Source organism: Poecilia formosa, unplaced genomic scaffold (assembly GCF_000485575.1).
Source record: "Poecilia formosa unplaced genomic scaffold, Poecilia_formosa-5.1.2 Scaffold173, whole genome shotgun sequence".
Lineage (NCBI taxonomy): Eukaryota > Metazoa > Chordata > Actinopteri > Cyprinodontiformes > Poeciliidae > Poecilia > Poecilia formosa.
Window position 1 is genome coordinate 478773 of NW_006800112.1, and position 26315 is coordinate 505087.

Here is a 26315-nt window from a genome sequence, read left to right on the forward strand (position 1 = left end):
GAGCTGTGGAACAGGAGTATTCTCGGTCGGTCTCGGACAGAAATAGATCTTGGGCTTTAAATGTTAAATCATCATCTCCGGAGCCCGTCAGTCAATTTTTAAACCTCTGATTATTGTTGAACTTTTCAAAGTTGGGCCCTTGAGCTTTCGGTTGCCGCTTTTCAAATGAGTCTTTTTGTTCTGCCGAATGGCCCGTCTCCTCATCACTGCCCTCCTCTGATTATCTTTCGCTCCTCATCCCTTTCATCCGTCTTCCTCAGTACTTTTTTCTTCTGCTTTACTGAACCATTTCTCTTCACCAGTTTAAGTCTGGGTAGAGTTGTTTGGACTTTTTTCACTTCATGGTGGACCTTTACACATGAATATTCAATACTTAACTGGTCAAATCAAATCTTAAAATATCTATAAATCTCTTTAGTGTAGATGGCACATACTACTCTTGTTAAATGTAAATTTGTGTTGCTTTCAGGTATGAAAATGACCATCCAGTGAAGCAGAAGGCATGAAAACATGTTCCCTCCAAACATTTAGATGTTACGCTTTGGCATTTTGGTGTTTGAAGGGTATTTAAATGATCTTCATCAGTTTGTTCACATTTTTATCCTATAAAAGTTACAAAGTGATCAATTAGTCGCATTTATGTGCAAGATTTTTGGTAAGAAAGGCAATATTGGGAAAGAGATCATTTCTTGATCAGAAGGAAAAAGAGGAAAAGATATTGACATTAGCTGGATTACAAGTTGGAGAGTACTTGGAGAAAAAGCAGAATGAGAAGTGGTCCGTTTACTTAAAAGACTTAAAAATGTGCTTAAAATTAGACAGGTTGCAGGTCATAGTAAAAACTGTGAGCTTCATTGGTAGGAAAACTACATTTTCTGTCACAGTTGACTTACTGCAGTTAAAACTTAGTGTTGGCAGGCTCAGAGTTGGCACCTTCCACTGTAGAGAGGCTTATTTTGTATTGCAAGATTATTTCAAATGAATATTAGTCAATCTATTTCTATTAATGCAATTAATTCTCACCACGGTGAGCCTTAGGAAGCACAAAATGTCATCTAGGTTCCCTCACTCGTTGATCAGACAAGCTTTATCAGTTAATAGCTATTGTTTTTTTTATTTTATTTTTTGCTTTATTCAATCTGTTCTGCTTTATTGCATTTAATTAATTTCTAGATGATTAACTCTCTGAGCTCAGCAGGCTGTGTTTGCAGATGCAGCAGTGTTTGTGTGTATGCGTGCGTGGGCGGGCGTGTAAAGTTTACCCAAGGTTCAGTATGTGGGCTGAACTGTCAGCAGCGGTTAGGAAGTAAATGATATCTTATGTTAAAGTGCAGTCGGTGAGACTTGTGTGTTACGGGGGATTTCCGTGTTCAGGTAGATGAGAAGATGTGTGCTGAAAATCTTTTTTTTTTTTTTTCCACAGCTTTACTAATAGGTGATTTAGACACATTTCAATAAAAAATCAAATGACAAAACAAGTTCCTGCACCACAGATATTAAAAAGCGGATGTTTCTTTCCTCTTGGCTTTTAACTCCAGACAGAGAAAAAGGTGGATTTACAATAAACTTTTGAACTGTTAGAAAGATTAAGTGTAATATCTAAATGTGCTGGTTGTGCAAAAACCAGGCAGATATCTAAAATGTTAACAATTTTATATCATTAAACATAAACTTTGTTTGAGCTCTAAGTTTAGAAAATGTAAGAGTACTTCTCATAATACTTGCATAGATGTGAACATGGAAACAGAATGTGCTAAGGTAATGTTTCGGTGACATAAAAAATATATTTTTATCTCTTCACTGAACTGATCTTTTCCTGGCTTGATGGTCTTATGTTTTCATTTGTTTCTGTTCTTTATACATTGTCTTTCAATTTCTCCAGCATGTTCACTAAAGCTACTTTGCACTAGAAGATTCAAATAAGGGTGTAAGCTCCCAACAGCACAGGGCTGGTGATCCTGGGAATATCCAAAATCCGTAACCACACCAAGGTTAAGGTTCCCCAGAGGATAAGCCAGTGTAGCTCTGCTACGTTGGAGTCATCTTTCTGGGATTCCCTCTGGCCTGGGCCTGGTTTGGCTTCCTCCAGGCGAAGCTTTCTCTCTAAGCTTCAGCAATCAGAAAACAGTAGATGGATGGATGTCTTCTTTTTTTTTTCCATCACATTTTCCTCTGTTATTCCCTTCTTCACCTTGGTTTGGAGTTCCTTTTATGTCCTGTTGTTCCCTCCTATCTTCCCCTTCATTCCTTTGTTCCCGTCTTACTTCCGCCTCGTTGCTCTTCTCATTAGCAGGATTTATAATATGTCCTTACATGTAAGACACCTCAGAACAAATTAAGCCCTTAAACGGCAACAGCAGCGTCTCTCTTTTTTTCCTCCTTCTTCAGTGATAATGTCCAGTTTAATCTGTCCTTAAATGACCAACACTCCCAGCTGGTAATATAAGCCCCTTCGTGGAAGGAGGTCCACAGTGGAGGCCTTGAATGAAGCTTTAGGAAGGTAAACATGTACAGGTCGGATGCTAATAACCTTTATTTCTCTTCAGTTTTGTTTTTATGTATTCTGCAGCCATCATGAAATCAGCCGGTGTATCTAATCCCAAAATGTAGAAAAGACATACATAATCCAGATGCTGTGAAAGCTACAGCTTTTTTTGTGTGTCCTGTCTGATGTCAAACCTGCTGAAGGTTCAATCTGCTCATCCTCCGCTGACCGAGCATTAGTGAGGTCCAGCAGAGATGGTGGGCAGTGAGTTCTGACTCAGTTCCAGTTCATCCTCATGTGGAAACTCTGAGCATTCCAGTCAAGTTATCACGGCTCCGTGTTTGGGTGGTGTTGATGGTGCAGAAGAACAAACACGGGCTATTGACACGCAGTCGGACGCTCGCTGTTGTCTGAAATATCATTTAATCTTCTGTGACCTGGAGAATATACACACAGTTTTTTTTTGTTGTTCTCACAGCATCACGGAGAGTACCAGAGCAACATCTATATCCTTGGGTAAATCATTAATCATGAAAACTGAAATACTAACCTTTATATCAAATCTATCCCAGATAAAAAATTTAAAAAAAGCGCCTTTTTGTCTTTTGGAGGGCAATATCACTTAATGAGAGCCACAGTAGATAAAAATGTAGACTTTTTAAAAGCTGGATAGCTTAAGAAGAAATTTAAATCTAACCAATCAAAGCAGTCACTGCTAATTGTAGAGTGGCAACTGAAGACTATTTTAGTTCACTGTCAATATTTTTCTGATAGGTCAATGATTATTTTTATCCCTCAGAGGTTTTTGGGGACACATTCAGGTCTCAGGTTTAATATTTTCTACCCACTTAAGTCTCATTTGTCTATTTTAGATCTGAATAAAGTGAGTCCAGATTCCCTATGTGCAATGACATTGTCCGTTGGGGCATCCGTACCACCTGAGTTGTTTTTAAGCAAAGCTCACCTGTCACCATAAAACAACTTAAATCACAGAGCGTTTAATCTGTGATCAACAGCTACGGTCTCTGTAAAGCTCTCTCTCATGCATGACTGAAGCACTGAGGCGTTGACACTCAGTGTACGTGTCATAACACGGGCCAGAACGAGATAACAGCTAATCAATGCAGTTATCTGAGGGTCTTGGCCTGACAGTCCACTGGAGGCAAAAAAGAAAACTGAGCTGGCGAGGTTCAACCAAATACATGTGATTGGATTCTGATCAAACTCCATCAAAATCTAAAAAAACAAACCTGAATCAAAGCCTTGTGTGGTTTGCTCTGACTTCAGGTGTGTTGGAAGAGAGATGCAGGATAGTAGCGCTGACATGGACACTCCTGAATTGGATGTTGTCTGAGGGATTTGTGTATGTTATAAAAATGTGATGGCATTGCAACAATATAAGTTGTGGAATAACCTACCGTCATGGCTCACGTTAGTCCTGTAAAAGGATTCTGAGTTGGATGATGCTCTTGTGCACCTAAGAAGGCCTGAGAATATTTAGACTCTGCATGATTGAGCCATAATTTAGAAAGCTACGATGCGAGTGCATAAAGATTGATGTATCGTAAGTCAATCAAGTTTATTTGGATAGCTCATTTCAGCTTCGTAAAAACCTCACACAATCACGAATTATGAGACGAGGTATAAACGGCACATTTTGTCAAATGCCATCCAAATCTACAAGCAAATACACATCAGATATGTTGATTGATGTTTCACTTACTGTGCTAATTAAAGGCCACTCTAAACAGGTGGGATTTTAGTTTTACTTTGAAGGAAAGGTGTTTCACCTGTCTTGCAGTTTTCTGGATGTTTGTTCCAGATCACAGAAACAAAATGATGTAGATTTCTTACCAGCTTTTAGTGATTTCGGAGGCCTTGTTGTGGCAGAGGAGAAACTTTTAGAACGTATCTAAAACATTCGGCATAAAAAGGACAAACATTCATAGTGTTACGTCAATAACCTTTGCAGTTTGAAACGTCCACTTCTGATTTACTTTGTTCAATAGATGAAACAATTTTTTTGATGATGTCTTTCTGGATTCTTGTCTTTGTCAGTAATACTGAGCCAAGGTGTTCATAGGTGGAAGCTTGTCTGGGATCATAGCAGACTTCCTCAACCCAAGAAAACAAGATTATTACAGCTTAACAATCTTTCATAAACATTAGCACATAGCTACTTTAATGCTCACTGACGTTTCGTCACAAAAATGTGCCGTCAGATGACTAAGAAGAGTGTTCCTTTTGCAGCTTTTCTTCTGGGGGGGAAAAAAGGTTTGAAATTATTTATTTTCTGATGTCAGCACATAACAGTTTTTAATTAAATTTTCAATAAACTTTGCGAATCACTGTAATTTATTTCCCCCTGGCTGGTCACAGATAGATTAAAAAGTATTCCCAGTTATTGTGGCGACCAAATCAGTTGCAAAAGTTACCGGCTAGGTTATTATTTCCACTAAACTTTGTTGACGTCCTTTCTCGCCTTGGGGGAATCAACTTGAAACAAATTAATGAGTTTTAAGCCACAAGGAATATTATTTTCAAAACTTTACATCATCAAGAAAAGGTTTTAAATATACTGTTTTTTTTTTGTTTTTGTTTTTTTTTTAAACAAGATACAGATATGGTAAGTGACGCTTTGAACACAGAGAAATGTCCTGACTGTAATGGTTTTGTTCTGACATAAATGATCTGTGCTTCCAATCAAAGGACCCGAACAACAGTGAGATGAGCTGGACATGCATTCACATGCAACACGTTTTCTTTTTTTGTCTCATCTGAACTTTTGCAAGCTCCCCGATTAATCCAGTGGCCTGCGACGTCTGAACATCCCCGCTCCGTTATCCAAGGACCGCTGCCTCTGAGCCTGCCAATCGGCTCACAGCAACTCGGCTAGCAACTCAGCTAATGACTTTGATAATCAATTTGTTGGCCGTTTCTAATTTTAAACCCAATTACCCTGTGATGTTGGGGATAGAGGTGTGTGTGTGTGTGTCCAAAGCTATCAGTGGTGGCGAGAGAACGGCTGGGCTAAGGTGCTCTGCGCCTCTGGGCTGAAAGGGTAATCCTGACAAGTTTGGTTCAGTTTTGTTCTAGACAAATCCATTAAAATATTTTGTTGCTCTGCGTCTCTCTCACACATGCAGACACTGGAGGTTAGTCCAGGTTTCCAGCAAATGAGTATAATCTTCTAACGAGGCAAAATGCCAGGAAATAACCAGTCCCGAAAAGTGAAACTAACGGCTTTTGTCATGTATCTGAATGTGTGTGTGTTATCAGCATCCAGCCGGCCCGCTCCCCTGACAGCCCTCCGGCCCTCCGCTGATGAGACTCACAAACCGATCAGCTCCACTTTAGCTCTTTTGATTTTTTTTTTTTTCCTCTCTTCCTTGCAGGCTTTTTCTGAAACTGTACCATCTGCTGTGTGTCTAAATGCTGATTTATGACACATCTGTACCACAGGAATGTTTACAGTGAGTGAAGTTGTTTGAGGCAAAGAAGAATCATTTGCTGGCAGCTTTTGATTCTCTTTTTTTTTCCTGCTTTTTGGCTTGTTCTTCTGTTTCCAAGTGTTTCAAGCAGTTGATGGATGCTCTGGTCGATTTCAATAACATAAAAATATCTCCACAATAGAACAGAGTAAGTTCAGTGAAATGTGTTGTATTAAAATCTGCTTGGATTCTTTTTGTAGTACATCAGATCAATATTTAGTTACTGTTATTGCTGTTTTTATTACAAACTTGTGGATATAAGGACATACAAAATTAACTAGTTTTTTGCAAACTTTTAAAACTATTCAAGTGCAATCTTAATGCTTCCTTATGATTTAAATACTTACAATGTTCATGGTTCTCATAAAAATGAATTGATCAACTGATGAGCGCTTCACAGTTCGATTCAGTTGCAATTCAGAAGGCTTCGATTGACTTTATTATTCAGGTAACAAGAACCTCCATACAACTACACCTCAAGCCAAAGCATTTGAGTTCAACAAAAAAAAAAAATAGATTAAATAGCCTGAGGCTAAAAAAAACAACAATATCTGCAGAATAAATAAAATCTATTCCACCAGCTTTGAAGAAAAAGATTGTGGTTCTCTTCACATCCTGAACTGACAAATTTTCAACTAAATATTGAGTGTACATATCTCTCTGATGTGAAGCTAAAACAGATCATTTTCAATAATCTGCCATTTCTCTGCTTCATTCGAATAAACCCCGTCTATATTTAGATCTGTGTGACTCTCATGCACACACCAGAAAACGTGCCGTTATGGTGACATGAGATTCCATGGTAACTGCTGCTCATGCATCTGACGTTGTAGCTATCTTGTATCTGTCTCTTTAGTTTGGTGTTGCTGTAGTGTAGATGCCATATTTAAAGTGCGCTCTGTAGTGCAAAACCTGATTCTCAACTTCCTTTCATCCAGGCCTGCATTGTGATGCATTGAAAAATGTATTTTATCCCCCAACCATCACCAGTCGGAGCTCCTTAAGCACCTAAGCAGTTTTCTGCTCTACTGCACACAGGTGTGCCAACCAAACATCAAGGTACAAATATATCAGCATCGTCCCTATGGAAGCAACTGTTGCTGCTCCTCAGTCTGAGACGGGTTGCAAGTTGCACCAAAGTGCTGCACATCAAAAGTAACGTAAAAAACAAAAAACAAAAAGGAAAAAAAGTAGTAAAAATGTCATTCTCCATTTAATTTCAGAAGCCAAAGAGTAGAAACTAGGTTCAGTGGTGTAAGTCTCTGCATTATGAACTTCCTTTTGTAAATCTTGAAATGGATGTATCTCAATTTCATAGAGGTTTTATCAAATAGGGTTCAATAAGAAAATCCATAACTCCTGGTGCTGTTGGATCTGCAGATCTCTGTGACGATGGCATGCAGGAGGTCTGCGTTTCAGCGGATGAACAGAAGATTTAAAACACAGCATTCAAAGATTTATTTAAGACGTAGCTGATCCAAAACCACAAAAATACACTCCTCAGCCTCAGCTTCTCAGCAGGACAGTGAGGTGCTGCTCTGTGATTTTTTAAAAATTTTTTTAGTACAGTTGAACAATCTGGGAGAAGCTCAGATAAAGGCAAAGAGGGAGGACATGGAAGATGAAAGAGCCGTGTGTGAAAGCAGTAGTCTCAGTCTGACTGAGGATGATAATCTCCTGAGCAAAGATGGATGAGTTCAGCAGGTCAGAATAAAGTGAAGAGGTGAGAACTCTGAATGAGTTGACAGAAATAAACCCCAGCAACTTAAAAAGAAGAGAGAGAAGAAAGAACTTACCCGAAATGAAAACCAGTTTGGCTGTCGGTCACATATTAGCAGTGATTTTTATTTCCCACTGTAAAACATCTCAGTAAATGTAACACGATAAATCCGGGCACCTCATCACACTGATGCAGGCGTCCCGTAAACTCAGAATTAAAGTGCCGCTGTTTGTTGATTTACCAACCGTGTTTACATCGCGGGTGAAATAAAACGGCTCAACCCAGGTTCTTAACCACAGACTCGGCTCCACATTATCCTAAAAATATTTCGTCATCATATTAGATGCCGTTTAGAAGTTAAAAACGCCTCCACAGATGGCGCCTCGAGGAGATAATTCACGATATGTTTAGGGAGCAAGGAGTTCTGCTGTGATCCACCACAGAGACTAATGATCACATTTACTCCCTCTCAAGCTTGCAGTCTTTGTTTTGTGGTCATCTGATGGATCAATGTTTATATGTAGGGCTTACCATGGCCTTCAACTGGTGATAAATGTCCAAAACAACAACGAGTGGTCTTAATCTACACGATTTAGGAGGAAAAGCAGCAGCAGCCTGGTGCAACTGATACATTTATCTGTTAACTTGTCCTTAGTGGAACGTCTATAAAAGCAGGAGTTTGGGCCTTTTACTGCTCAGGAGCGTTCTGCTGTGTGTTGGCACAATGCTGAGGTGAAAAAGTTGTCGATAGCTACCAATATAGCTAATGCTATGAGGTCATTTCCAAACTGCCTGATGTCGATCAACGTTAAGGGCCAAAATGCTTCCTTAACAAGGTTATGATATCAAGCTACACAGTAATGGCTAGGAAGTAAAAATCAGTGTTGCAATGGCCTAGTCAAAGTCCAGATGTAAATCCGATTGGAATGCTGTGGTTGGATCTGAAAACGTAACACAAAACTATTTGTGCTGTATATTTTTATTTTTAATTTTTTAAATTTTTTTATTTTAAGGCAAAGTAAAGTTTGTTTCCATTTATTTTGCTAGTTAAGTAGTTGCTACAGAACGAGACGATTTATTTTAATCGATGACTCGATTTATCGTCGGAATAATCAACAGATTACTCGATTACTAAAACAACCGTTTACAATAATGCAAACATTTTCTTAGCCTTCTCATCACATCTCTACCCACCTTCTGTCCACATCTGCTGGAACCAAGCGCAAACAGGAAATCACCTTCCTATCCGAGCTCCAGGTCCAGACAAATGAATAAATGAGCCTCAAAATAGAAACGGAAGATTGTGATTATAGGAGCTGAGGGACAGCAAGAAAAAATGAACACATCAAAACCAGATGATGAAAATAACTCTAATGCCTTGAAATGTTTGAAAAGAAATCAAAGATAAAGAATGGCGAGAAGACGACAGATTTAGCACAAGCGTATTATTGAAATTCAACAGCTGAGGGCAAATAACGGAGCTGGATTTTTTTGCCCCCCTTTTTTAAGGTTGATTTTCGGAGAAAATGCTCAATGAAGCTGTTCACAAAACCTCCCAGACGGACGGAAAAACAGCCGCCTCTCCTCTCAGTAATAAAGTTTCCCCCATAAAAGCCGATCTGGCCAGACTCTCTGCAGTGACCAAATGAGCCATACGGGCCTGCTAGAGATCGACTTTCCTCAGAGGAAAGACACGCTTGACAGCGAAGTCACCTTTTGTTTTTATCTCCTCTCGGGTCGCGCGGCGTGGTTTGGGCTCAGGCTGGGAAAGAAAATAAAACTGCTGCTGCTTTTATAACGCAAGACGCTGCAACCCCAAGGCAACAAGGAGGGAGGCGGACAAGGCCGGACTGCCGGAGCGCAGACGTTCCCACATGGACCCTTGATTCAAAACAAGACGAGCGTTAGCTGTGAAATACTCCTTTTCTAGTTCTTCGCAGTCTGAAGACTTTGGATAAATATTTAAAGTGTACAAGGCCTTAATAAAGACGGTTCAAAATTCAGCGAGAAACAAAATGGAGAAAGTTCTTTTTACTTTTTTTTTAATGTCTTGGCTACAGAAATATTAGATACAGCTCTAGAAAAAAATCGAGACCTTAAAATGATCAGTTTCTCTGATTTTACTTTTTATAGGTGTATGTTTGAGTAAAATGAACATTGTTCTTTTACTCTATGAACTACTAACATGTCTCTGAAATTCCAAGCAAAAATTTGATATCAATTTGCAAAAAATGAGAAATAGCTGGTCAAAATAACAAAAAAAAGACGCAGTGCTTTCAGACCTCGAATAATGCAAAAAAAAAAAAAAAGTTCATATTCATTTAGAAACAACACTAATATTTTAACTCGGGAAGAGTTCAGAAATCAATATTTGGCGGAATAACCATGAGGTTTTCAATGGAGTTTGGTGCGGTGGTGTCTTAATTTTTTCCAGAGCTGTATATGTATTGCTTTCTCAAATTTTTCAATTTGATCATGTTTGGAATGCATTCGAATCAGAAAATAAGGAGCTATTCCTTTTTTGAATACCTGAACAACGTCCCAGATCACTAAAACCTGAACTCTTCCACTTGAAGCTCACACCGATTCTGGATCTTCAAGCATCAGTCCACCGTTTTTATCTTTGAGAATCAAAGTCCTGTTTGAAATTCTTGAAGACTGAGCCACAGTCGTTTGCAGAGTAGCCGAATAATGTCTACCCTGACACTTCGCTCTCCCACACTCCATCAAGGACCGCAGTGTGTTGCAAACAACCTTAATAGACCACTAAAATCTAACCGCAGAAGTTTAGGTTCCTCTACTCCTTGTAATGCCCAGTACTTGCTTAATGTGCTGCAGAAGTCCTTGCTAAAATCCTCCCAAGACTTTCCATGTTGACGTTTAATCTTTGATGTTGCAGCAGGGTCTTCGTCTGGTGTGAATGTTGTTGTACTGTCAAATCTGGCAACATGGAGAAATGATAAACAGCCAGAGATATCATGTTGTATTTGCCTTCGGAGTCTGGCTTTCTCCCCCCCTCCCCGCCCCGACTTCAGCTGACTGGAGAAACTGAAGTGGGTCACAGGAGACTTCTGTTCTGCTTTAAAAGTCAAAAGCTGTGAAAGCAAATAAATGGACCTCTGAGACCAGAACATCCTCAGGTGATGAATGAATATTCATGTGCATGCCGATGAGTCATTTACACGCGGCAGCTAAAACTGAGGCGGCGTGTCAAGCCGCACGGGTTACCGGTATCTAAATGCCGTAAATACCAATGAGGACTTCATAGTCAGACCTCTGTTTTAAAAGTGAAGTCCTGAAAAAGAAGTAGATCTAAATTAGACCGCCTTGACGACACGAAACCAAACTGAAACGGCTTTATGAATCGGTGTGACGCAACAGAGGAGAAAATGGCCTCAGCTGAAGTCCATTTGTTTTTATGATTCAGGAGGCGGCCTGCACGAGGTTTCCAAGACGGACAGAGGGGGAAGCGGTCGTGTTTAAAGGCGCGGTGTTTAATAATTCAGCGTGCGACGTCTGGTCTGCCTCTGATGCAGCAGGTGGCTGCAGCGAAACCACAGAGATCACAGAGAGAGGAGGGGGAAAAAAAGAAAAAAAGAGAGAAAGTCTTCCTGTCCAAGAGCACGAGATGAGATAAAATGGAGCGAGGCGGCTGGGATCCGAGTGGGCGAGAACGAGAACGCTCCACGGAATCCGGCGGCGGCAAAAAGAACCAGAACTGACGAGTTCTAACTACGCTGCTCTGACAGACCCGTTTGTATCATGCTACTCCTGGAAGCTCAGGTGAAAACAGTTGATCTTCTGAATAGACCAGTCAACAAAATCACAATCAACCTGATTTGTTTAGCTTGGAGAGGCATGAACGACGGATAATGACAATAATAATAATCTGCTTTTCTCTGGAGCCCTTTATTTACTAGTGGTGTCAGTTAATTAATAAAATGTATCTAACGCTGTGATTTACCATTATGCTTAACTTTGTAAGCTTGAAATGCAAAAATGCATCTCAGTTTTCTGGGTTTTTATATTCAGAAAAGTTGTGGTTAGTCTGCATTATGTAATATTGACGCATTAAACTGTTTGAGAAAATTGCCCATCCTATTTCCACAGAGGAATTTAAAGATTCAACTGCAGCACGGTTTGTCGTCTTCAGCCAACCCAGAATACCTGAGGAATATGCCGAAGGTTTATTTTTTTTATTTTTTTTTTATTAGTCTCATCAACAAAATAAAATTCCAATAACCTTTTTCTTGTCATATTCCCGATTTTCTTTGCAATCATCTCTACATAAAAATTTGCGCGCCGACGAAACGGGGAAGAAACGGGCAAATGAGACGTTCGGAGGTCTGAACGAGCTTCACCTTGTAATGCATCACAATAAAGCTGGTGTTGGAGAGTGGAGCGTGATGAGAGCGCATTCCCGGGCCGGCGTTATCACTGTAAACTGCCGCGATGCATTCCATGAATACATCTGCATTCATCTCCACAAGATGCCTGAGAGACATAAAGGGAATAACAAGCACACACACACACACACACACACACACACACACACACACACACACACTAACCAATAAGCATTCACAATAAGATATATAATGGTTACTAAAGTGTGTTTACCGCAGAAGCACTTTCTCTGTTATCAGCGCTGTGAAGGAATAACACAAAGAGACTGACTGAAGGAATCATTTTTTTCGACGCTGCGTCCTGAGTGTTTCGTTTTCATTCGAGAAGGAACATCACTGAGGTATTTGTCCAAAGCCTGTATCGATCCTGGCTGTTTGTGCGTGCGTGTTTTGTTCTGGGTCAAGGATTTATTTTTTTTAAATTTCTTTCTTTCTTTTGTCTGTTGCCTCAGATCGAGGGTATAAAGTCCAGACTCTGGTAAAACACGCAGCAGAGTTCGGTTTGAGCGATCCCGAGTTGTTTGCAGCAGGAGAAGCATGTATTATTGAGCAGATATTACAAATTTAAATTCTACCACTGCCAAGACGAGCAGCAACATGCGCTCCTTGGCCGGGGATAAAAAGGAAAAAACACGACAAAGAAGGCAGAGGAGGGTGCACAGGAGGAGCTGGTGAAGTCATGAAGGACAAACTCTTAAGATGATGCACGACAAAGCGTTGGTCTTAATGCTCCAACAGGAAGCCTCTGACTGCTTTAAAACTGTTTTAGTTGATTGCAGACACATTATCCCCTCCTTCAACCTGAAACACAAGCTTTAAAATGTTAATGTGGTAATATATTTGTCTTCCAAAAATGGAACCAGATTTTCCAACTCTGAATCATTCATAGAGAGCGAACTGCAGAAATTGACTACAAGTTTCACATCCTTTTACTCCAAAGGCTCGACTCCAAACCCTCTTGCCCACATTTAAAGCCAGAAACGCATTCTCGTTGACGACCGAGCTGCTTATATTTCCGTTTCTGTTTTTTTTTCCTCCTTCCATTTCTCGCAACACTCCTCCAGGATGAATCTAATGTGGGATATTAAAAGAAAACTTGGCGTTTCTGTGGCAGGAACATGAAGCCCTGCAGCAGGGTGTAAGGGGGTCACGTAGCTCCATATGCATCATCGGCTCCTCCTCGCTGACGGAGGAGGTGAAGCTTATGTTCCGTCTGTTACAGAGGGAGGCGTCTCCTCCGCACGGACCTAACCTCCAAGCTGCTTTACTAGCTAATTGTTGAAGGATGTTAAGAGGACACATATCAGCTTTCTGATTATCATCCACACTGCTGTTCAATTCCTGTGGTCCATTTTCTAGGTTACTCCTTCTCTTCGTTGCTTCTGTTTGTGTGACCGTTTTCTCATTGAAGATTATTTTATCAAGGTTCTTCAGAAACCAGTTGATAGATTCCTACAGAAAGAAAAACAACTTGGTGTTGCAATTTCACATGCATTTTCTCACTCGGCTTACTATAATGTTAGTCTTTCTACGACCAGAATGGTTTCATGTACGTTTGCCAACCACCAATTTAAATAATGAATCCATGTGGACCAGTCAGTTTCCTTGGCACTAATTGACTGTACATCTAAGCCCAGAGATACTGAAAACTGTAGATTTTGGCTTCCATGGTAGTGCTAAGATGGTTATAATGTGCTTATTAATGGAATATACAAAATACTACAAATATATAATATATTAGAAAACCAACAGGGCTGCACAAGGTATTTCTTGTACCGTCACAACCCTGCTAAAATTAGCTCGGAAAGACTTTTCTAATGATGCATGCTGTGTGTTGCTAGGACAAATGTCAAAAAGTTGTAATGTGAACTGAATTTTGTACTCTACAAATGTTTTTTTAGGTTACTACTTTCCTTAAAGCTTAAAATTTAACAGCAAGACGTTATCGCAAAGGGCATAAAATGAACCATATGGTGTTTCCATATACATGATGGTTTGTAAGCGTCGTCTGCTCAGAAGATTGTAAATGAAGTGAACGTCTAACTCACACGACATGCAAGCAGAGCAACATTTGAATTTTCCCTCTTTCATTCCAAGTCAGAACTTTCCCATCATCAGAAATTCCTAAAACAGGCAATTGTCAACATGAGGCAGCATGTTTGAATATACATTTCACTGAACCCTGTAAATGTGGAGTCTTTGGAGTCGAACTTAAAGTTTGATGTAAAAATGACCAACAAAATAATTATTCGTGAAATGAATCATTTTGCAGGGTCTCTCTAATTTCTTAATGTATTTTTTTGGTCAAATACTAAACAACCAACTTGCTTTTTTTTTTTTTTTTTTTTTTAGAACTGAAGCTAATTTAGCTAACTCATTAACTGCTCGTAACTTTTCAATAGAATGTTCTTTCAAAAACCCTAAACAACTCCTTTAGCAATTTCTTTGGACTCTACAAACCCAGCTCACATGTCTTCTGATTGATTCACGCTCAATTTAAATGTAACTCCTCTCTGCTGGGTCTGTGTCTAAATTTACAAAGCTTCTGCGACGCTGCAGAAGGATGTCGGATTCTCCTTCGAGCTGAGACGAACCCATTCGGGTTGGAACAGGGAGGTTCTGATTAGCCGTTCTTCAGGGTTTGTGTAACGCCGGCGTGTTGTTGTGGCGGGACTCCTCCAATCACTCCACCCATCTCCTTTCTCCTTCATAAACCTCCTTCAGCTATGTATATCCTCCAACCACCTATGATGATTAAATGGGGTGGTGATTTTCTCATTAGAGCATAATGAGGCTGCGCCACCTGCTGAGCGCGGAAAGTGTGGGTGAAGAGAGTGAGGTGAAGACACGGAGTGATGAGAGGAAGACGTAGTTCTACATGAGCTGAAGGGATGTAAAGCTGGATACACTAATCACCACTGTTGGTCCAAGAAAATGACTTGACATTTTTCACTTATTTCCACATTATTATGTGGATGTTATGTTTGTCTCATTCTGTGACATGACACTAAAATAGTAGCTTAAACTGAGTGAATCTTCACTTTTTCCTTGTTTTTGTTTTTTAGAACCGAAAAAAGAGTATTACCTAAATTAGCGGAGGTTTGAAACGTTCTGATTATAATTTGGCTGTTATATTAAATGAGTCTAAACACGTCTCAGTTTGATGCACCTTTAACCTGCTGTGTGAACACGGATAATTCCAGGCATGTAATGAGGCATATAAATGAGGTTGAGTTTTAAATTTTATTTTTTTTTTATTTTGTTTTGTATTTGATTTTCAAAGTCTGTCAAACTGCATGTGTATATTACACAACTCTGAATAGGCCTCCTCAGAGCTGTAAATACAGTTTAACTGTATCAAGTAGCGGTCTGCTAAATGAGCTGAAACCTGGCCGCAGAGTGCTGGTGGAACTGAGGGTCTCAAAATACTGTGTGTAAACTTCATTTCCTGTTTGTAGGGTGCATCATTTGTTTATTTTAATATATGATTTGGGTGGAAATGAAGCAGCATTTGGCAGCTTTTCAAAGAGATCAATTTTCACACCATACAATTTAATATCCTACTGGGGATGCAAAGATCAGGCCAGGTTCTTCTTAAGTTCTGGGTTTATAGGCTGATACTTATATTTTAGTGTTCTATAGTATCAAGAAGCAAAGCTACTTCTGAATTTTTAAAAAATGCTGTCATAAAAGGTTTTTAGGTTTTTTGTTTGTTTTTTTTGGCCTGATATCTGCAGTGTAGAGCAAAAAGAGGACAGCCCAGTTTATTGGCTTATTTTAACCTCCAAGTTGTCATGACAACCTTGGTGTTCTCATGGACCAGTTGTATGTTAGCAATTTGAGGGTGACAGTTAAGGGGTTGTTAACTTGTAAACCTGTTAGCAACAGATTTCAGTTTTTGCCCTTCTATTCTCCGTTTTGATGTAGTTTCTGTACAGTTTGGTTTTGGTTAAATATTTCTGAAATGAAAGTTTTTAGCTCAAACTAAGGATGAGAGCAGATGATCTTTTTAATATTCCTAAAGCGAGTCCATCTACATGCCTGCAGCTTTTTAATACATTAAACTTTAACCTAAAGAAAAGCCAACAAATCACTGGAACTTAACGAGCAATAAGGAAGTTGAGTAATGGCACCTTACTCTTCCAGAAGTTTTGCATGTTGGATAATTTCACCTCTTATTCCCACAGTGTCAACATGAAGGGATACACGTCATATTTAGCTGTTGGGATGTGAAGGAGCGTCGACAATCATGTTTAATGAGTTTTCAGATTTGTACATGTCATGTGAGATTTACAACCACAACAAACATTAAGGATGCGCTGATTGCGAGCTGAAAAGTTGATTTGCTGCTGTAGAAGCTAGCGGATGCTCCGCTAATGTCATTTATGCTCACTTCTGCTTTTCATTTAATGCTTTAAATGTAATATTTCCCCTCCCCGTTTGTCTTCATTTGGTCAGGTTTGTCAATGGTGAGAATATTGATAAATCTGATCCAGTAGTGTAATATGAAGGTCTGCAAATTGGGGAAAAGAAAAATCAAATACAGGCGCTGTGTTGGTTTCAACTAATAGATATTTGCACACACGCTGGAAAGATGTATGCATCTAGAGCTAATACTACTAATAAAAATAAAAAACATCTGGTATAAAACAGCTCTTAAAACTTTTTAAATACTGCTTCACCTCTTTAGTTGACATTTTCACAGTTCTCCCCCAACCCCCCAACTCCTGACTGTCTCTCCTTCTCCCTGTTTGAAGCTCATAAATAAGCCAACAAAAGGATAAAAGGCCAGATAAATAATGAAGCAGAGGTGTGATGCCGGCCTTTAACACTTTCACTGCTGCTGCTGATGGACGGAGCGCGGCTCAACGTGTCATTTCTTTTCTCCTTCCTTCCTTTCCTTTTGGAAAAGCGCAACCTTTCACCTGTGAAAGAAGTCAGTTTGGTTGTTTTTTTGTCATCTTCTGTTTATTGTAAAAGTTAGAAAAGAAAAAAGGGCAACGTTGTATAATTCATGCAAGCCAAGAGGTATCTAAAAGATCACCTCCACCAGAGACTAAAATAAACTGCTTCAACTTCCTCCTGCCTGTCATCTGAACGAAGATGCTCAGGGTATTTTAAGACTTTTTTTTTTTTTGAAGAAACAACAAAAACAGAAAAAAGTAGGTCGTTTTAGAGTTTCTTTTATCACTTTATAAAGAAAAAAAAATACGTTGATGGGCACAAAGGAGCAGCGAGAAAAACGAAATGTTGTGATTTTGATGTTCAGATGAAAAAGGAAGACGTCCCGAAGCCTCGCGGTCAGCTCGTCTCTGCGCTCCTGCCAACATGAAAGTGCAGATCATTCAGACACGATCAGTGTGTTTTATTTATAGCGGCGCTGCTAAACTCATGAGGGGTTGGTGGGGGGAGCTGGGAGTGAGTTCTCACTTTAACACTCATGATAGATGACAGACGATTCAATTATTTATCACAAAAGTAAGATTTTCAGGACTGAGAGGAATTTACAACCCTATTAGAAGTTATTTACACAGAGCTAAACCGCAGCATTATCTCAGACCAAAGTAATGTTGTAACGCTCTGCATGGAGCTGAAATAACAGCAGGGTGAGTAACTGGTCCCAGGAGTTATTATTATTATTATTATTATGAACCAGATGCAGATGGATGAAAAGTCTTTGCAGACAGAAAGCAGCTCTGGTTAGTTGTTCTGTAGCATTCCACCCACTGATCTGGTTCAGCAGCAGAAATATGTGAAATGTTTTCAGTGAGTTGGCTTGTCATGAACTGCCTCTGATAAATATGAGTCCATCATTTAAGAATTTATTGTAGCTAAAAAAATAAAATAAAAAAATAAAAATCTCAAGAGTGGACATCAGCTACAGTGTCTCTGCTGACCAATACGACCTGCAGACACAACACTGAAAGTTCAACATTCACTACTAAACCACATTTAGTTCAATTCAGTGTTTTTAAAACAGAAATTCAATTTGATCTAGGAAACTTGAATGAAGCAAGATAACGATGGTTTGTGACTTTACATCTTGGTAAAGCTTCACTTTTATTATGAGCCTCAATGTAACATGGAAAATTTGCCATATGTGCTTATCAGTCTTTCAGCAGTGATCAGAAAAATTGGTTTTCTACATTATCAACAAAAAATACAACTTAAGTCCTTTTCACAGACGACTGTGGAGCTGCTCGTATATGACAAATTACTATCTTGCATTCACAAAAGCTGTAGTCTGTTATAATAATTGTAATTGTAACGGTAGGAGAAATGCAATCACCCCAAAAATAACATTACATGTTAATCGTGTAGCTGTACCATAATCAAACCGGTGGTTAATATTCATTTTGATTTTAATTTGCAGACCTCTGAACAGTTTTCTATTATATCCAAGCTTACATTAATCTCTTTGTCGGAGGAAAGGATTAAATTGGTCCCTTCACATATCAACATGCTGTATGTTTCCAACTTAATGTCACACTGTTAAAGTGCTTTTCAAATAAGACTCTGTTTAATTATGTGTTGAACGTAATAATTATTTAAAATGTGAAACCATAACAAAGGAAAGGAAGCTCAAGGAGCAGTGAGTCTTGCACTTAATACTAAATACGCTAACATAAAAATTTACATGAACATTTTGCTGATTTTTTTTTTTCCTCCGTTGCCCCAGATTATTGCTCTCCCACCTCCATGTTTGACAGTGAGCTTGAGATCCTTTTTCTGAAATTTGTAAGTTTTATGCCAGATGAATGGCACCTTTGAAAAAGTTTCACTTTTGTCTCGTCATTCCACAGAATAGTTTTCTATAGGTCTTGGGGTCCAACAGGATGTTTTTCTGAAAAACAAAACAAACAAAAAAAACAAGAACAAAACAACTTCATAATATTTTTGCTGTTTTGTGGTTGTCACCACAGAACTTAAAATTATCCCATTAATGCTGTTTTTCATTTTGACTCCTGAATCAACACTGACTAACTGAGGCCTGCTGTACTCTAGATGCTGTTGTGAGTTATCTTGTGGCCTTCTGCACGAGTCCTTTCTGCGCTCGTGGAGTAATTTTGGTAAGCCAATCACTCCTTGGATGGTTCACCACTCTTCATTGTTTTCTCATTTTGTGGACTTATGTGGTTCACTGGAGTCCAAAGACTTAAAACTGATCTTGCAACACTTTTCAAACTGATAAACGCCAGTAACAACTTTTCTTGTGTTTTAGAAATTTTTCAGATTGGGAGAAGATATGAAACTTTTTAAGCTCTTTTACCTACTTAATATTGTCAGACTTTGGTTAAGTGATTTATCGAGTCTTCAACCCATGGTAGTCGGTAAACCAAATCAAAAACTTTTCATATTAGCTTTGATTATATTTGTCTTATATTAAAGTTTATTTGAGCCGCAGTGTAACAAAAATGCCCTGAACTCTTTCTCACAGCACATTACAAATAGTAGAAATACAACAAGAAGAAATGTCTTTGAATTAGAATCTAATTAAGACGTATTTGTGCTGCACAGTGATGCAGTTAGTAGCAAGGTTCCCTTCCAGCAAGAATGTCCTAGGTTTGAGTCCACTGGGGTCTCTGTGCATGGAGTTTGCTTGTTTCTGCCTGTACAAGCAGGGTTTCCTCCAGGTACTCTGGTTTTGTCCCACACTCCACAAAACCTGACTGTTAGGTTAATTGGTTTCTTTAAATTGCTCTCAGATGTTAGTTGATGTGTGCATGACTGTTTGTCCTGTGTGTCTCTGTGTTGTCCTGTGATGGGCAGGCAGCATGTCCAGGGCGTACCCTGCCTTTCACACATCAACAGCTGGAAATACCCACCAGCTCCCTCATTGCCCTGCAAATACAAGCGGGTTTAAAAAAATAGATGGAGTTACAATGGACTACATTTGGATCTACCCTCATTTTTTTTTGTCAGAGGGCATAATGTGACATTTGTTGTGAGCCACCACTTCATAAATACACTGATTGTCTTGTACAGCCACCTCCGGATCTCCCTCAGTGGCTGCTCTGTGTGGAGTAATGCGACAGTCGTTGGGTACAAGCGTAGGTCAAAAAGATAACAAGGACAAAGAAGCAGGCAGTATTTTATCAGAGTGTCAGGCACTTAATGTTTATGTGACACAGCGTAGAATAAATCCGTGGCCACAGCACAGCCTGCTTTATTAATACACACAGAGCAGACTGCGGTAGATATGATGCAGAGGCGCAGCAGCATGTTGCACTATCAGTCGGGATTCACAGCAAAGCAGGGAATGTTTATCTGATGTTTCCACATGTTTGAGAAAGATTTATGAAAGTGAGGTTGAGAGGCATCACTGGTCTAAATACTCTACACCAGTTCTGTCTGAGGAGAAACCAACAGTGAAGATTTGTTCATGTTGTTGATGCGTTCCCATCTTTACTGAGGCTCAGAACCCACACAGGACAGAAGACTCAATCAGTTCCCTAAAATCAGCTGAGCTAGTTCACAGGGCAAGATTTCCCCCCTCGAACAATCTGATTATTGGCTCTTGAGATATTCCTGTTGTGTTATGATCTGGTTCACTTGGAAAGATGTCGGGATATCCAGGACATTGGATTGTCTTGACTTGATATCACGGCGTGTGTGGTGTTCCCTGAGGAGAAACAACAATGCAGCCTGTTGGATGCGACGTGTAGCCAATCGGAAACTTAAATTTTCCTGCCGTGTTTACATCAAGGTGGGAAAATTCATATACACAGAAGATAAAACAACTGCCACTGTGAACCAGAAAGACCTGTGGACATTGGAGACATCTGTGTTGTTTTTTCCCCCCAATATTCCATTGCTTCTTCCCAGTCTGCCATGTTTGTTTACCCTGAACTCACGTTTGGTCTCAGGAGGTTTTGTGGCATTTTCTGTCCGACATCTAAATGTTGGCAAGTGAAATCTGTTTGTATGTGGTGTGCTGCTCCTGTCGCGTGGCTGGATGCCACACGTTTTACAACTAACCAGGTAAAACTAAGATTTTTTTATTGTCGTGTGAGGTCTCCCAGGTTTTGAAAATGGTCTGATTTAAAAAATCTTGCCATGTGAACCAGGCGTAACTTGAAGAGCAACTGCTTAACTCGGCGCCCATCCCAACACACCTCATCAAAGTAGTTTTAGGTGTGTGACTCACAGTTGCTCTTGAACAGGAATGTCTGATGTTTTATATGAACAAGCATACCCCTTACACATACAGGTCTCGTATAGTCAAGGATTATCACTACAGGATGATTACAGTGACAGTAACAATCCTATAAATCACTGATAGTTGCCTCTAAGCCTCTGGTTTTTTTTTGTTTTGTTTTGTTTTATGCAGCCTATATGATCAGAGTTGAGGATAAACCTGATCCTCCGACAGCTGGGGTCGGTTTGTGCCAGACAGGTAGCACGATGTCAGCAGGTCATGCTGCATCATAATATCTGTTCTTGCAATCCGGTGTTATCCGACGTCTGAGACAAATCCTTTGCAGATCGCTGGTGGAACCGCTGCACATCTGATGGTGGTGTCCCTGTTTTATCCACCTCAGTGCAGACGCTTTAACAGGTCAGAGTGCTTCTGTTGGTATCAGCTGCTGTGATCAGGTTATCAAAGACCTCTGCAGATGGTCAAGAGGCATCTGATATTGTCACACACATGCACAGTCCTCAGCAGGTGTGTGTGCGTGCGTGCGCACGTGTTGAAGGATTAAACAGAATTTTAGCTTTGATTTGGATTAAACAGAAACTATAATTAAAATGTCTCTGAGATTGCAAAATGCTGCACGAACGTGTTGAGAGTCAGGTGTGTGTGTGCGTGGCCTTGTTTTTGATACATTGTAAGAACCATTTACGTAATGCATAAATATTTTGGGGACCTACTGCTACTTATGGGTCCCGAAGCTCGGGTCCCTTAAGAATTAGTTCTGTTTCTGGGTTTAGAAGTAGGGTGTAAATTAGGTTTTGGTGAAGGATTACCCATGTCAAGTAATGGATAGGTTTAGGGCAAGGGTCAAGGATAGGCTATACAAATGAATGAAAAATGAATGGAAGTCAATGCTAAGTCCTAAACATTGTTTTGATTCCTCGGTGCATTCAGATGTTAAGGCGATCATATTGCAAATAAAGCATTGAAAGTTTCAGTCCTGTGAAGTGTGCAAACTGAATAATACAGGAAAGAGCAATGACGACTTTAATCCTACTGTCTTATTTAACCAACAAGCCATTTACAATGTACAAAATCAATACATCTATATTACCTCTCTTTTCCATAAACCTAGTCTCTTTTCAACAAGTAACAATTTCCTTTAACACATTACCCCTTCAACATTGGTTTCCTCCATACAGATAAATACCACAAAGGTATAGTCTATAAACAGAATTACACAACTATTCTTAAAGATATGCCACATTTAGCTGCATATTAACTTGTCTGAACTTCAAAATGTACTCTAACAATAATTATGACCAACAATGCAGCCAAAAGACTTCCAACAAATGTACAAATTAGCATGACATTTACCGAATTCTAACCTTGGAATTCCCACGCTTAATGAACAAATAACAGTGTCTCTCTGACTTTAGGTTTGGCCAAACTCACTTCGCTCTCAGGCTTCCGGCTGCTTTATGTGAGTGACAAAATATAATATGGTCAACGTAATGCACTACAAAAGTAAAACAAATTCCTAAAACTGGAGTTTGTAGGTGCATTTAAAAAAAAGAAAATGGATTTAAGGTTTCATAAGCTTCACGTTGTTTCATCAGATTTCTGATTGTAGTCAAGTGGTCTAATATGTAAAATTCTGAACTAGAAATGGTCAAACCTTGCCCAGATTCTGGAAGAATCAACATATCCCACATTGATAAGACACACAAATACCAATAGGTGCGGCACCCACCAAGCTGTGCCACCTATGGCAGAAAGCTTTACAGCCTATGATACTAAAAGTAGAAATGTTTGACAAAATCCAAGCACAAACGCCTCATATCACTGCCTCATTGAATACAAAATCCTCTGAATACCAAAGTATTTTGACATAGACGGCATTTTAAAATGTTAAATTATTCTAATATAAAAAGCCTTACAAGCCTTTGAAGTGGGTGGACCTACTTCAGCGTTAGTATAAATATCCTTTCTTTGCCATGTAAAATGAAATGCCAATCAATTTGATTGGCATAAATATTCTACACCCAAAGATGAAAGAGTGAGTTTCTGTGATTTGTTGACTCACATTACTGCAGCATAGAAACTTTTAAAGCACCCCATACCAAGCTTTGTTTTTTTTTAGCTTTAAACCTAAAAAACAATTTCTATTGAGTGTAATTTATATTACACTATAAATTAACACATTCTCAATGATTTTGCTTACCCCCTTTCCATTTATCCACGCCTGATTACCCAGATTTCACCTCCTTCTCCTCCACGCTTTCCTCTATATCAACTGAGGTGAGGGATTTTGAGTCTCCTCTGATATCAAAGCTTGATCCTTCTCTTGAACAGACAAATGAGCATGGAGGAGGAGGAGGGAAGTCGGGTAAACACAGGGATCCGAGAGGAAGAGATTGAAATGCAAATGAAGCATCGGACTGGCCGCGCAGCCCGGTGGCAGCGCTCGTTGTTTACCAGCGTTAATACATTCATGGCCATCAATCTAGAAAGCTGCGTGCGTTTTGGAGAGTTCATCTCTGAGATGAGGCAGCGCGAGGTTTGAAGGAAAAGTTGCACCTGCGTTTATCAGAAGTGGATTCACCGGATGAAATGAATATTAATGAAAACAGCAACACAGTTCAAAGATTGAGCTTGTCTTTTGCCAAATGGCAAGATCAAGCTTTAAAAATGAAAGAGGTTAAATTTTGCGAATAGAATATTAAAACACTCATTTAATTTAAAGGAGTAAAATCAACGGCCGCTGCTAAATCTGCGTTTTTTTTTTTTAATTTAATTATTGCAGAAGATTATGATGCAGTGATCACATGGAAGCAGTTAAGATCAAACGTCAAAACAACAGACAGAAAGCCATTGTTAGTGTCAGGAATCCTGATAATCCGACCAGCTAATCCCTTTGGACTCCAGGTTTTTCATTAATGTATTCGCACAAACTCGCATGTGCTGCCAGCTCAGCTTGATTACAAAGTTCACCATTTAAAAACCTCTGAAACTGCTATTTAAAGCAAATGTATATGTTTCAGAAAATTAATAACTATTTTTCTCTTTGGTTTTCTTTTCTCTCTGTTCGTCCTCTGACGACTTGATCCAATTGTGCTTAAGCTCAACTTGGGTTGCCAGATGACAGGCTGGTCTGGGCTGGAATTGCTAAATAATTGATGAGTGTCTGTGACTGAATAATTTGGAGTTTTTTGAAATGGCTTGTTTTCCAGACACCAAAAAAAACATGAACTTACTCCCAGAAAACAGCATCATCATAAAAATCTTTACCAACTCAGGAGTTGTAGGAGTGCACTTTATACTTTATGAGGTTATCGACATTTATTTAGCGGCAACAAAACACTATTGTTTTTATTAGCAAAAATTTCTTTTAAAAAAGCTTTTATTTTAATAGCCTCTATTTTGCTTTTAATGCAGGCCTTTCACATATAATAGGACAATATATTTTGTGCTGAGCTTGATATACCTAAAAGCCTTTTTGCTAATAGAGCTCTAGTGTGCTTGTCAAGTTGACAAGCCAATGTTGCCATTGAAAGCCCATGTTTGAAAAATGCATGCCGTTTACCTGGTTTCTCCAAACTGGACCCAATAAAGTCACAACTGCTGTATTAAATATAATTTAAAATTACTGGGGTGGCTTTTTGAAATGTCTGGACTAAAATGGCAACTTCTGGTGATACTATAGAACATCCAGAATTTTTTAAAAACATTCTAATAAACCATACACCGTATAGAGCATATATAAAATGCTTGAAGCGAGCTTCATCACAGTGTGTTAGTCATTTTTGTTGTGTGCAGCTGATCAATATTTCATGCTGCTCTAGAATATTAAGAAGTTGTTTGAAGCCTTTTTTTTTCTCCAAATGTTCCTCTTAAATTGATCTTGGTTTATAAAAACTGTTGAGTTTCTAAACATATGGTGTTTGTTGCACCGGAGTAGTTTGTCAGCTTTTGTTCTTCTCCCCCAAGCTTTATTGCATCCTTCTGTGTGAAACAGTACAGTAAATTAGTCGTCTTTCATCTGAAGATGGCAGCATGCTACAAAGCATACAGTAAACGGACAAAGCATAGTTTTCAATTTCATCCCGAGGCAATAAAAGACTTATAATTTTTTACTGTATAGAAAGTAACAGTAAAGTTAGTTTACTATAGACTTTGCCTACAAACTTAATATCCAGGAAGACAATAGTTTTAAGTTTTTATCCTCTTCACCCCAAAACCTTTATAGGTGCTAGAGTAAGAGTATTTATTAGATTTCTCTGCTGAGTAAGGTAATGCCAGTTTGAAAAACTTTGCTGTCTGTCCAATTGTTGGCTGCTGGTGTGGAAATCTCAAGTACATGGATACAGTAGTATCTACCAATCTATCACTACTGAAGGATACTGAGCTACATCTTGAATATCATCTCACTGAATTACCTGTGTTCTCTATTTACCTTATTATAAAGATCTATTAGAAGCTTTGGACACAATTTGACCAAGACGACGATCACTCTGGTAGGAACATTGAAACTTAATGATGCTATATATGCAAAACACACACACAAATGCTACTCAAATGTCACAACAAGGACCCAGTAAAGGGTTTTTGCTTTCTCACACTATGCCATGCAGGCGCTCTGTCAGTACTGATGAAGATTACCTCGACTCAGCTGGCTCAGTGCTTGGAACAACCTCAACTGGCAGCAGCCTGACATAATTTTTGATTAATTAAACTGTCTGTTGGAGCACGTTGAGGCACTCAAAGCCTGTGAAAGAACAAGTAAACTTTCGTATGTAGAGTGTTGGGTGATCAAGTATGAAGGGAATATAAAGCAAAAAGTAATTTCAGTATTCACTAATAAAACGGGTTGGATGAAAAGCGACATGCAGTTCAAAACTTGATCTTTCTCACAGTGTGCTTAAATTCCTCAACTTCAGATAAACATAACAAGCCTTCTTGATAGACCAAAGAGTGCCAAGTGAAGAAAGTTTATCAGCACCTTTATCTAAACTTAACTGAAAGAAAACTATTGGTTATCTCGGCATCATTACATGTTTTTTTCCTTTACATGTCT

General features: G+C 39.1%; 1 protein-coding gene across 2 annotated transcripts in view; it reads left to right on the plus strand.

Moving 5' to 3' along the window:
* Positions 1-26315, plus strand: part of grid1b (glutamate receptor, ionotropic, delta 1b) — a 473055-nt gene that overhangs the window by 91926 nt on the left and 354814 nt on the right. The window lies entirely within an intron of this gene.